Source organism: Perognathus longimembris, chromosome 20 (assembly GCF_023159225.1).
Source record: "Perognathus longimembris pacificus isolate PPM17 chromosome 20, ASM2315922v1, whole genome shotgun sequence".
NCBI classification, from domain to species: domain Eukaryota; kingdom Metazoa; phylum Chordata; class Mammalia; order Rodentia; family Heteromyidae; genus Perognathus; species Perognathus longimembris.
In genome coordinates, this window is record NC_063180.1 from 27,602,126 (window position 1) to 27,615,599 (window position 13,474).

Consider the following 13,474-nt stretch of genomic DNA (forward strand, 5'->3'; position numbering starts at 1 on the left):
CATCTCTATTCTCTCTATACTTCAGTACAGCCTTATTATTATCTTTAAGTAGTTAAGGAGTTGCCACTTAACAAAGCAATTTATTAATATGCTGTATCTTGATCAATGTCTCCCCATTCAACATTCTCTCCCCTCCCTCTCCTCCACATAGTCTTGTTCATTTTATTTTATTTTATTTTTGGCAGACCTGGTGCTTGAACTCAGGGCCTGGGCACTGTCCCTGAGCTTCTTTGGCTCAAGGCTAGCACTCTACCACTTGAGCCACAGCACCACTTCCAGCTTCTACTGTGTATGTGGTACTGAGGAATCCACCCAGGGCTTCACGCTTGCCAGACAAGCACTCTGCCACTAGGGTGGCCACGTTCCCAGCTCATTCTTGCTAATTTTGTAATGTACATTAGATTCCCACTCCATTTTCCCTGCCCCACCCCACTCAGTGCCTCTTTTTCCTATTGCATTTGTAACATAAGACATGTCCTCAAAGCTGCCCCTTGCTTCCCTGCCTGAAGTATTATTTACTCTGCCACAGGAGATGGATCACAGCTGCACACATGGAATGAGAACCTCTGGATTCACAAGGGGTAGTTTGCTTCGCTACATTTTCTGTTGTAAACTTTCAGACCTGTCTGTTTTACCCCAAACTAGTACATTAGCAGCTCCTAAAGATATAGGAAGGATCTCCTATGCTCTTAAATACGCATGACTTTTCTACTCTTTCCTTAACATGTGAGGTTCTGAATTCTTAGGAAAAGATGAGAAGATGTTCCCACTGGTGTGAAGCAGCGCCTCTGTTCTCCTGGGCATCATCACCAGGAGCCCCTTCCAGTTATTAGACAAAGCAGGGGCTGTTTCCAATGCTTGCAAATCTCTTTACTCCAGCGCCAAAGTCATACTGAGGCCCTAGCATAGGAGCCACACCAGTACGGACAGGCAGAGAGGCCCGGGGAAGGACGTTTCCAGTCCAGGCTCATATCATCTGGAAGCTCCCAGTCCACTGCCCCCAACACTCTTGGTCCATGGGCTGCACTCTTTGCTTAGAAGCTGCACCCAAATCCATGCATTCCTTCCACATTTTAAACATTTAGTCAGCCAAAGCAGAACTTGGATGTGGTTATGATTTACAGCACTGTAGCCCACATAGTCAAAGACCTTCTAAATTTCTGGGGAGCCCCTTCCCCTTTCATGGCATAGGTGAGAGGGGCTGTTCACTCCTGACATCCTATCAGGCCCCAGGCCTGCACTGTTACCTGAGCTCCTCCACATACAATGTTGTTACCTCGTAGAACTTGGCAGAGAATGAAGACAAGGAGGATGGCAGGCTTCATGGATCGAGAAAGAAAAAGCTTATTTGCAGGAGGCAGACAAAGCTTCCATCTGTGGCCTTCTAGAATGAGCAGAATGTCTTTGCCTGGGCAGAGAGAGTCCCTCTGTACCTCATTAAGGGACACTGGGGACAGATGTGTTCTAGGTGTACTGAACAACCTTGGGGAAGAACTGAACCCTCAGGGCCTTGGGAAGATGTGGTCACATAGTTCTGACCATAGAACGTTGTGTAGTAGAAACACAATCTACACACATTTCAGCAGCAGGTAAAATCTTATGCAGTAAATTACAAGCTGTTGGGTTATAATGAGCAGTGCTTTTATATAGTGTTTTCTTCCACAGGGTCGCAGTGGGAGCTCTGTTCTGTCTGAGCAGTATGCAATTTGATGGCACTTCTGTGAATGAGGATTTGAGTCTGAAGTATGAGGAGCAGGAGACAGAGGCAATGTTAATGAACAACAGAGCGTGCACACAGCAGGAGTAGGTGACATGGTCCTCGGGACCAGATACCTCGTCAGGAACATTAAGGTTGTCCACAGAGCCTCAGTGTTCCCACTGCAGGGCTCATGTTATTCTGTAGAAGAATGCATTGTCCTAAACCTCACCATGACAATGTACATTCTCCTTGTAAAGAAGTACCAGCCCCGAAGTTTACCAAATGGACTCTTATGCATTAAATGGTGTTTTGAGCAGAATACTTAGGTAATACTTAGATATTTCTTAAGGATAAATATATAGGTTTTTTTTCCCCTTGGAGGTCATGGATCTAAAGCTCAGGACCTGAGCGCTGTCCTTGAGCTTTTGAGATCAAGGCTATTGTTCTATAACTTTCAGCCACAGCTCCACTTCTGTGTTCTGGCGCTTAATTGGAGATGAGTTCCCAGAAACAATTGGGGTCCTGATTGTCCTTGCTTGTTCCCCTACATTGTTTGTGTTGCTTATGTGTAACCACTTTTGTTAGGAGGGGCCCTAATCAATTGCACTGTTTTCTTTTCCTACTGACTACTGGCTCTGCTTATGTAAATCCACTGGCTTCCATGTAAAACACCACATGTGGTTTTCCCTGTCTAAGCTCTGCTGAAAGAAGGTTGGCCTTGCACTCTGCTGCCTGGCCTGTGCATTGTGGTCTTGAGATAGTATAGGCTCCTCGCCCTGCTATTCTGAGTCAGTGTTGGTGTTTACGGGAATTGGGGACACATCAGTCTGGTGCTGAGTAGGACCGAGGGGTCCCGAGGGGGAGGAGAGGAGCTGATGGGAAAGGGCTCTGGAGAGGGTAAGAGCCAGAAACAGGCCATGTGGCTGAAAGAGGCTGCCTGAGAGGCTGGAAGAGGAGGGCAAGGAGAAGGAGGGTGACAGGGAGGAGGAGGAGCTTGGCGGGGTGGGTGGTATCTCTGCTGAGGCCAGGGCTGAAGGAGGGGGAGGGATTTCAGCTATTAGCTCCCCACTCCCTCCACCCCCCACCCCCCACCTTTGGCCTGGTCCAGTGAGAGTCTAGTGGTTCAGCAGGTGCTTAGTATGCAGGAGAGCACGGAGAACAGAGCAGTTTAGAGTGAGAAAGAAGGAACCTAAGTTGGGCAGCCCTTCTACATGTAATGGGGTGGTCAGGTCTGGCCTAAGCACCTGAAATCAAATCCATGTGCCCTCCAAAGTGGGCATATCCACTTGACGATAAATCTATGCACCAGGATGAAGGGGGGTGGGGGTTCTCTACAATGAACTGGGGTCCCCCCCCAAGGGAAAGGATTCCTGGTTCCCCCAAGGGTCCACCACACAGTCTCCAGCTGCAAGATGACAAAAAGATATATTTATTGGGGAAGTAAAAAGTGAAGAAAGTGAACCGACCGGCCTTGGTGGCAGCCCAGACTCAGGAGCCAAAACTGCCAACCCTGCGTGCAGGATCAGGACCCAGACTCAGGAGCTGGAGCCGCCCGCTGGAACCGTGCTGGCGTGGCCAACATCACAGTCAAACTTGCCACATGCAGGTGGCCAATGAAGATACAACACTTACAGAGCATGCAGGCCACACACAGGTGGCCAATAGAGTTACAGTCTGTCTCATAGTATGTATTTAGATCAACCTATCATTCTAGTTAGAATTGGCACACAGATTTGACATCAGGTCGATACACCCACTCTGAAGGGCACATGGATTTGACATCAGGTGGATACACCTACCCATGGGAGGGCATAGGTGCCCTTAACGTTCCCAGGCCTCAGGTGGTCAATTTACATAAGTTATCATAATAAAGGGGAACTTCCGTGGGTGGGGTGGGGAGAGCTTAGTGGAGATGGAGTTGGCTTCTGCTCTAATCTGAGCTGGAGTCAGCCTGAATTCCCTCCACAGTTACTGATGGCACTGGCCAGATCTGACCTCCCTATTACACCAAGCACCTCCAGGACACAAGTCGGTCCCCCAAGATGTCGGATCCAGTACCCATGAGGGAGACACCTGGACTCATTGTTCAGGAAATACTGAGTCCAGATTTGATGACATGAGTGTATTGGAAGGTTCGCCAGGAAAGAAACCTGCCACATGGTCCAGGAAAAAGGAGTTTGGTGGGGGCGGGGGAAGAACAATCTGCCAGCACACACAAGATGGAAGTGTGGGGAGACAGAGGGTGAAAGACTAGGACGACTCCATCTTGGAACTGCAACCATCTTGTTTGTGTTAAGCTAAGCATAACCCAGCACATACGTAAAACCCAGGAAATGGCTTGTTTATGGTGAAACTAGCCAGAAATTGTACAGATTCCAGGAATGATGTAGTTTGTGCGGATGTTTGTGCTGATACCAACCGGCCATAAAGCCCATTTCCCAGATGATCAAACCGGTTTGGGAACGTTCCAGTTACATTGACTGCTCTGGAATGTCCTCTGACCTATTTTAGAGAACCCCTAGCTCCGAGCCAATCAGATTTGTCCTCGTACCCCAACGCAGCTTGCACTTCTGGTTTTTTGTAACTTTGTGGTTTTTTCCTTTAAATACCCATGTAAAACTCTGCTCATGTCTTTCCTCCTAACCTCCGCTGTGTCGGACTGTAGGACGAGGTCCGGGCTGCAGCTCGCCTGAATAAAGCCTTGCTTTAGCATTTCGGAATGTCTGGCTCTCGGTGGTCTTCTTGGTGGTCTTCTAGGACGTGGGCACAACAAGGGGAAGGAAGCAGAAAAAAGAAAGGAAAATAAAAAAAAAAAGAAAAGAAAACTGGGGGGTGCAGAGGGGAGGCTGCTCTTAGCCAGATGATGTGGATAGGCTGATGATCTGGCCAGGTGGATTGGATGAGACCTCACAGAAGGTCAAGGTAGCTGCCTTCAGGTATGTCATTTACCTAGGAAATCACGTCCTGAGCACAGAATTAAACCAGTACGAGTGTCTGCCTGGAGCCTCACAGGGTGGACCTTGCACATATGAGCTTAAGAGGCTTCAGGTTGCAGAGTATAGTGACTCCAGGTTAGGGGAAAAACAGCCAGAGGAAAATCGAGAGGAATTCGATTGGGCCCCTCCTGTGGTGAGAGCCTCTGTGGGTGTCCTTTCAGATCTTTGCTTAACTTGTGGAAACCAAGTAAAATGCATAGGGGAGCCTCCTTCTTTGGGTCCCTAGAAACAGCAGGCTTAGTCAAGGTAGTTGACCGAGGGAGGGGCAAACCTGAGTCAAATAACAGGAGCCCCAAGAAGCTGGGCCTGGAGCTGCTGGAGCTTGCAAAAGAAAGGAAGGAGAGAGATCAAGCCTGACAGTACTCCATTTGCATATTTCAAAGAAGGTAAATGGGTCCTCAGTAAGTACCAGTTACAACCAGAACCAGGAATTAAAGAATATTTTGATTGCTTTAATGGTTCATTGATTTATTCGCCAGAGTTTTTACTGGAATTGCTAGTTGTGATCACTAACTGCCAGTTCCACTTCTGTAAGTCTGTTGCTGTCACGTGAGTGTGGTACGTGATGCGGTGAGCCAACGCTGAGCACTTCTAAATGAAAGACTCCTAGCCCTATAGGTTGAGTGCTGCTGACTGTTGTTGTGGGTTCGAGGTCCACCTGGGTATCTGCTATACAGCAAATATAAAATTGAAATTTTGAAAGTGCTTTTGAAATGATGTAAATGCAGATCAATGACCATCGACTGGCACTAGATTTGAACAACTACGATTGGTAATGTTTAATGTAACTGGGCCTGAGCTGTACTTATCAAACTTGTTTTGAACTTGTTTTGCATTGCTGGGTATTGTCCACACCTGTGAGCCCTCCTCCCCTTTTCCCCTCCCCTGCAGAGTTGCATCCTGTTTTATCACCTGATGGTGAGGTGATTTCCAGTAAAGGTCAAGACACCCTGACCCGTGTGTGACTGATCCTATAGCTAGGATAAAGGGGAAATTCCTGGGGTTTGGGGGCTTATAAGCAGCCTTCTGAGATGGCTCAGGGCTCCATCTTGAGGTCCCAGCTTTGACCCGCCCCTTGTACTTTCTCCCTCAACAAAGTTCGTTACATCCCCGATTGTCATGTGACTGAGTGGTTTCTTTGATCATCAATCCTCCAACCCCATAACACTACGTTAAATATAGTAATACAATTTGATGGGATTCTACACTCTAAAAAAAAAAAGTGGAGTCGTATCCCTGCTTCTCCCAGGAAAAAGGCATCGGCATTCACAACGCAGACCTCTGCTGGTTAAAACCGGGCTTGCTGAGTGAGCTTGCAGACCAGGCTCCCAGAACCAGGCCTGGGTAAGTTATTTAAAGCAAAACCACAAACTTGCAAAGCATGTCCTGAAACTTTTTGTTTCAGGCCACCTCCAACCCTACTTAAGACCCATGAGCCCTGCCCGGAAATGTTTGCAGGGTCTTTTGACTCTCCTCAGGTCACTGTGGTTCCCATGGCCCTCTTCAACTGTTCATTAAAGTTTATCTGGTCTGTTGAGTTTGCTGCATTATTCTAATACCCTCGTTGACTCAGTTTCCCTGCACAAGTTACAATACAGGCACAGGCAATGATCTCCCCAATAGAAGTCCACATGCCCTGGAAATAAGCCACCCCTGGTGGTTGTAATTAAGACATCTCACCAGGCACTGTCTGCTCAGAACAAAAATCCTAGCTACCGAAGAGCCGGAAATCAGAGGATAAACTTTGTAAGCCAGCTCAGGCAGGAACATCTTCCAGACTCTTATCTCCAATAAACTACTTAGAAAAAAACGCACTCAGAAATGGCACCTTGGGTCCAGTGGTATAGGGCTATCCTTGGGAAAAAGACTCTCGGGATCAGATCCAAGGCCCTGAGTTCAGGATCCTGGCCCGGTTCACAGACCAAATGTTCACAAGTATCCTGGACGAGCAAACACTTGGGAAAACAGCTCCTCCTTGTGGAAAGCGCATTCTCTCTCAACAACAAACACCTGTTTTTAAATATTGGCAGGATGCATTGTGTCCTAAAAGGGATGTCCACATATAATGATCAACTTTTTCAACAACAAGTCAGTCCTAGAGACCTGAGCTCAGGTAATAACAATGTCACACCGATGGTGATGAAGATCAAAACTAAACACAGATCTTCACTTCACTACAGCAGGGCTGTCCACCCAGCTTGCAAGGCCCAGGGGGAGACAAGCCATCCTTTGAATTGCAGATGTAGCGGGTTGCATAGACCTAAAGTGGATGTGTAAAGACATAGTGAGGTTTAGCCCCAATGGGCACAGCCTGAATGCCCAGAGTCTGGGGCTGGGACCTGAATTTCCTGGGGCCAATTCCCCACCCCACCAGGGGTCCAAATTTTAGGGGAAGACCAGGGTAGTCACCCTGATGCCTGGTCTCCGGTGTGGGCCCCATCTCCTAGCCCTGTTTAACCTAGCAAGTCTAGCTAGGTTTGGTCAGGGTTGTTGGTATTGTTTTCTGGGTCTTTCTGCTCTCCTGGCTCCTTTTTCTAACAGTGCTAAGTGTGTATTCCCGAGGCTGTCAGACTTTGTGACATGAATCTGCTTGCAGATGCAGGCCTTTCACTAAACACTCCCTATCCTACCTCAAAATGTGGCTTCTCTTTGTCTCACCGACTGGATTCCCCACACCACAGTTCTGGCTTCTGTCTCTGGGTAAGGAACAAAGCCAGTCTATGCTTTTCAGAGGCCTGAGCCTTGCCGGCTGAAGGACAGCTCTGGGCGTGGCAATTCACCCACTCTTCCCCAGAGTTGTTGAGCCGAGTTGTTGATTGGGTGGAGGTGCGCAGGTCGGAGGAGCCAGGACTTCACTCTCCCTGGATTTGGAAATCCTAGGCTGGTCTTGGCTGCTGACTTCTTCATCTCTCCATGCTTCCTTCAGCATAGCACTGGGACTGCCTGGGAGTGAAAGCCTAGAGGAGCACTGTCTTGGGATGATGGCATCCTCGGTGAGTAGCAAAAGCCTTCCTTAAAGAAATGAGACTTTGGCATCGGGTGTTTGCATCTTTTTTCTTTTTCTGTCAGTGGGAGGACTTGAACTCAGCCTTAGCACTGTGTCTTTCGTGTTTTGTTGCAGGCTAGCACTCTACCACAAGGAGCCACAACCCCACTTTGTATTTCCTGGTGGTTCATTAGAGATAAGACTCTTTTTTTTTTTTTTTCTTTTTGGCCAGTCCTGGGGCTTGGGTTCAGGGCCTGAGCACTGTCCCTGGCTTCTTTTTGCTCAAGGCTAGCACTCAGCCACTTGATTCACAGCACCACTTCTGGCCGTTTTCTGTATATGTGGTGCTGGGGAATCGAACCCAGGGCCTCACGTATACAGGGCAAGCACTCTTGCCACTAGGCCATATCCCCAGCCCCTTAAGGGAAAAATTCACCCACCCTCACCAGTGTCGAGCGAGACTTATTAATCATGCTGATGTGTGCACCTGACTTAGAGTGGTGCTGTGTTGCCTAAAACTGAGTTCCCCCCTGTTCCCACAGGTTAAGAGGCGGGGCTTTCAGTGGTTCCTTGGTGAGAAACTAAAAATTGTAATCACCATTTAGTAGTTATTATCTGCTAATTTTGCTTTTGTAAATCGCTTTGTGTCTAAGGACCTAGGAAAAACCATAAAATGCCCTGGGGCAGATAGTGTTGTGCCCAAGTCTTAGAAGGCCACCAAGAAGACCACCTAGAACCAGACATTCCGAAATGCCAAAGCAAGGCTTTATTCATGCAAGCTGCAGCCCGCAGCTCGTCCTACACTCGGTCGCAGCGGAGGTTAGGAGGAAGGCCACGAGCAGAGTTTTACATGGGTATTTAAAGGAAAAAACTCACAAACTTACATAAACCAGGTGCAAGCAGGGTTGGGGTTTGAGGACAAATCTGATTAGCATGAACCAGGTGCAAGCAAGTTTGGGGTGCGAGGACAAATCTGATTGGCTCTGGGCTAGGGGTTCTCTAAAATTGGTCTGATGACATTCCAGGGTGGTCAAAGTATCTGGAACGTTCCTGAACCGGTTTGGCCATCCTGGAAAAGGGTTTTAATGGCCAGTTGGTTTCTGGAAATGGGTTTGTATGGTCGGTTGGTTATGGCACAAACAACTTTGTTCCTGGAATCTGTATAATGTCTAGTTAGTTTCACCAAACCAGCCATTTTCCGGGTTTTATGTACGTGTACGTGATGGGTTATTCTTAGCTTAACACAAACAACAAGATGGTTGCAGTTTCAAGATGGAGTCTTCCTAGTCTTTCAATAGTTTTCAGAAAAACTGTACACACCCATAAGAGTGACCAGCAGAAAAGATAAACAAGGTTTAGAGTTACCAGAAGTCCCACACCTAGGTGTGGTTTCCAGTATCTAAAACCCTGCGGCTGTGCACTATCCCCCTTGCTACACCCTTATGGCTGAACCAATCAGTTCTAAAGGTGTCAGGCCCTTGATCTGACCAATGACCCTTTCCAGATTCCTTCCCTTCACCAAATGCGCCAAACATGCTTTAGAATTATTTTATAATTTTCCCGAGGTGTGTGTTGATTTGTGAAAAGATGCTATGATGAATGCTAAGTCCCTGCCTTCCCCCCACCCCAAAATGTATAAAACAGCTGATAGCCCTAGGCTCATGGCCTCTTAGCATCAGGTTGCCCAGTGCACAGAGGGCCAAGCTCAAGCTTGCAATAAAGACTCCTTTGCTTTTGCATTGGTGTGGGTCTCTGGTGGACCTTGTGGGGGTCCGGTGAGCATAACTGCAGTTCCTCTTCCCAGTGGCCCAGGTTGGAGTGGGAGATCCGGGCATTGCTGTGGGAAACCCAAAGCCTTATTCTAGCTCAGTCACAAGCAGTTGTTTGTTTGATCTAATTTTAAACCCCTTTGTACTGGAGGAAGTGTCCCAGGGAGGGGGTCTCCCGCCCCTCCTAGAGTCCACCACTCAGAGACAGTCTTCAGTAAAATGATGGATTTATTGGGGAATTAAGAATAATGGGGTTGGGAATATGGCCTAGTGGCAAGAGAGCTAGCCTTGTATACATGAGGCCCTGGGTTCGATTCCCCAGCACCACATATACAGAAAACAGCCAGAAGTGGCACTGTGGCTCAAGTGGTAGATTGCTATCCTTGAGCAAAAAGGAATCTAGGGACAGTGCTCAGACCCTGAGTCCAAGGCCCAGGACTGGCCCCCCACAAAAAGAAAAGGATAAACTGACCTGACAGGGCCACAACCCAGACTTGGGGAGTGCCGGAGCTGCCGCTTTATAGAGCTATAAAGGCCAAGGGAGAGTATGCTAAGCCACACAGGTGGCCAGTGGAGTTACAACCTGGTACATAGTATCTGCTTGAACCAACCTTTCATCTACTTAGAGATGGAAGTAGATGGAGGGTTGGTGGGGAGGACAATGACTGTTGTTTATAGTGAGTGGGTAAATCTTCCTGGAAGTCAGGGCAGGACCCTCAACTCTGAAGCTCTGGGCTGAGGAGACAATGGAGATGGAGTCAGCTTCTGCCCTCTTTCACTAGCCAGATCTGGCCTCCATCACCATCTTATTGTTTTATGACAGGTTGTCACCCCTTGAAAACTTCATGAACAGAATTCAGTCTGAAGGTATACATGTAGTAGAAAAGTGGGAATAAATGTAGAATATATGAAAAAATGGAAAGCATTGGGTAAAATTTTGAAAATTGGACAGACCCCAATAAAGAGGCTTCTATTGTAATAGGGAGGTCTGATCTGGCTAGCGCCATCACTGGCCACACTGTGAATTGTACTACCTGCCATCTTGGCTTCATGGTGTGCTTGCTGGCCTATAGGTTATGAACCTGTCAGTCAAGTGCCTGGCTCTGGGAGCTTCCTGTGACCCAACCCCTAGACCTGAGCCTATTTAGGGTCAGGCCAGCTCTGGTGCCATTGTTTGCCTCTCCATGTTTGTTTCCCCATGTCCTGTCTCCTGGCTGGTCTCCAGTCTCCATGGCATCCCAAGTCAGCTCTCCATTGGAGCTGGATTGGTTTGCTGGTATGGTTTTGTTCTTTCTTCCCTCTCTGGCCTGTTTCCCCACAGTGTTCCTGGTATGTGTGGCCTGCAGGCCTTTGTAATGTTGTGCAGTGTGGCCAGTGCTGAGGCCACTCATGCTGAGGGGACCCGGCTGTTGCCCTAAAGAACCGTTGGTTTCTTTTCTTTTTTGGCCAGTCCTGAGCCTTGAACTCAGTGCCTGATCACTGTCCCTGGATTCTCTTTTCTCATTCTGCCACTTGAGCCACAGCACCATATCTGGCCCTTTCTATACATGTGGTGCTGGGAATCGAACCCTGGGCTTCATGTATATGAGGCGAGCACTCTTGCCACTAGGCCATACCCAGCCCAGAACCATTGGTTTCTGTGCATACCCGGTCTCCCCTCTACCTACCTCAGTTGGCATCATCTCAAGGCTTGTCTGTTGAACTTGTCCCTGTTGCACTGTCAAATGGGAACTGTCTTGGGTGTTGTAGGAACCTCTGAACATTGAAGATGTAACTGTGAACTTCACCCCCAAAGAGTGGGACCTGATGAACGCAGCACAGAGGAAGCTGTGGAGAGATGTGATGTCAGAGGTTGCCTGTCTGCTAGAGTCCATCGGTGAGTACCACGACCGGTCCAGTGTGCATATATAGTTACCAATGTGGGTGTATAAAATTAAGCATATATATATATGTACATACGCATTCACTCAGCTTCTTTCCACTGAAATATCTACTTGAATTCAGTCTGTGAGAATGTACTTTTGATGGTAGCTTGTATTTTTTTTTTTTTTTTTGGTCAGTCCTGGGGCTTTGGACTCTGGGCCTGAGCATTGTCCCTGGCTTCTTTATGCTCAAGGCTAGCACTCTGCCACTTGAGCCACAGCGCCACCTCTGGCCATTTTCTGTATATGTGGTGCCGGGGAATTGAACCCATGGCCTCATGTATATGAGGCAGGCACTCTTGCCACTAGGCCATATCCCCAGCCCGGTAGTTGTATTTTGTTAAGGCAGAAATAGAAACTGAGGGATTACTTCTGAATACACCCATAGAACATATATTGTATTTTCCCATTGCTTGTGAACATGGAGTTACATGAACACCATCTTAATCTAATTTGGAGCCACTGTGGGATTCCTGAGATTCAATGTATTACCTAGATTACTGTTATATTGTCTTCTCTTAGCTACTCTATTTCCAATTACAATTGTAGCTACACAGGAAAGCTGAAATCTGAGGATGGTGGTTTGATGCCATCCAAACAGGAGAACTCTGGCAGACTCTCTTACTCAGCACAAAAAAGCAGAAAGTTGGGCTGGGGCTCAAGTGGTAGAACACTAGCCTTGAGGCAGAAATCTCAGCAACAGCACACAAGTCCTGATTTGAAGCAGCAATGACGACAGAAATTATCATTCATGATCTTGAATATGACAGGAGGTGCTTTTTCTAAGAATTGTTTTATTTCCTGTGATTCATTGAATTACTACTCAAATGCGGATTAAGGGGCTTTTAAAAATCTCCTCCCGGTTTCATGCCAGGTATGCTTTTAAACATTTCTTACAGGCATTTCCTTTCTACATGGCAAAGATGGCCATCTTTACATACAACAAGTCAGCAGGAAGGTCCACGTGACCCCGTCAGCGGTAAGTTACACGGATGCGACTGCTATTGTGACCAGTAAAGACGTGGCAGTGAAAGAGTAGCTGGTAAAGCAAGTGCCTGCCTCATTGTTGAGCTGAGGAAATTGCTTGGATAAAAGCTCCACATAGTTTGAATTTTGTAAGGAAAATAACAGGATTTCAAAACCTTCATCTCAGGGTCTGAGAATGTGGCTTAGTGGTAGAGTGCTTGCCTAGCATACATGAAGCCTGGGCTTTGATTTCTCAGTACTATATGAACAGAAAAAGCCAGAAGTGGTGCTGTGGCTGAAGTGGTAGAGCACTAGCCTTCAGCAAAAGAAGCTCAGGGACAGTGCCCAGGTCCGGGGTTGAAGCCCCATGATTAGCAAAAGCGAAAATGATAACAAACTTAATCTCAGATATGCAATATAAAGTAGTCCAAAGCCAATAATTTTTCCTATCTATGTGTCTGTCTATGTCTCTCTCTTCCTCTTTATATATACTCTCTCTGTCTCTCTCTTTCTGTCTTTTTCTTTTTCTCTCTCTCTCTGTCTATCTCTGGCTCTCGCTCTCTCTGTGTCTGTGTGTGTGTGTGTCTCTCTCACACACATACAACCACACACACACACACACACACACGACTATCTGGAAATTAACTTGATTCTTCTGCTGTTGACATCCTGCATGGAGCATGTCTTTGGCACTTTCAAGCTGGGGATATGGAAGACAAAAATATGTTGGTTGTTGTTTTTGTTTGTCCTGAGGCTTGAACACTGGACCTGGGTACTGTCCCTCAGCTTCCTTTCCTCAAGGCTAGCACTCTATCACTGCAATTTCACCAATCTTTCCAGCTTTTTGTGAATAGTTTATTGGAGTTAAGAGTCTCATGGACTTTCCTGAACTGGCTGACTTTGAATCATGATCCTCAGATCTCATCCATGTGGGTAGCTAGGATTACAGGCATGAGCTATCAGTGCCCAGTTATAATATGCTTTATGTCTAGGCTAAGTAGTCTAGTATTCTCATGTGGAGATATGGCCATAGAGGTGAATATGAAAAATTGATGATCATGTTTCATCATCTTCCACAGCAGAAATCTCTTTATCTGCAACACTCACTGGACAGGAATGACTTGACAGAAACGAAG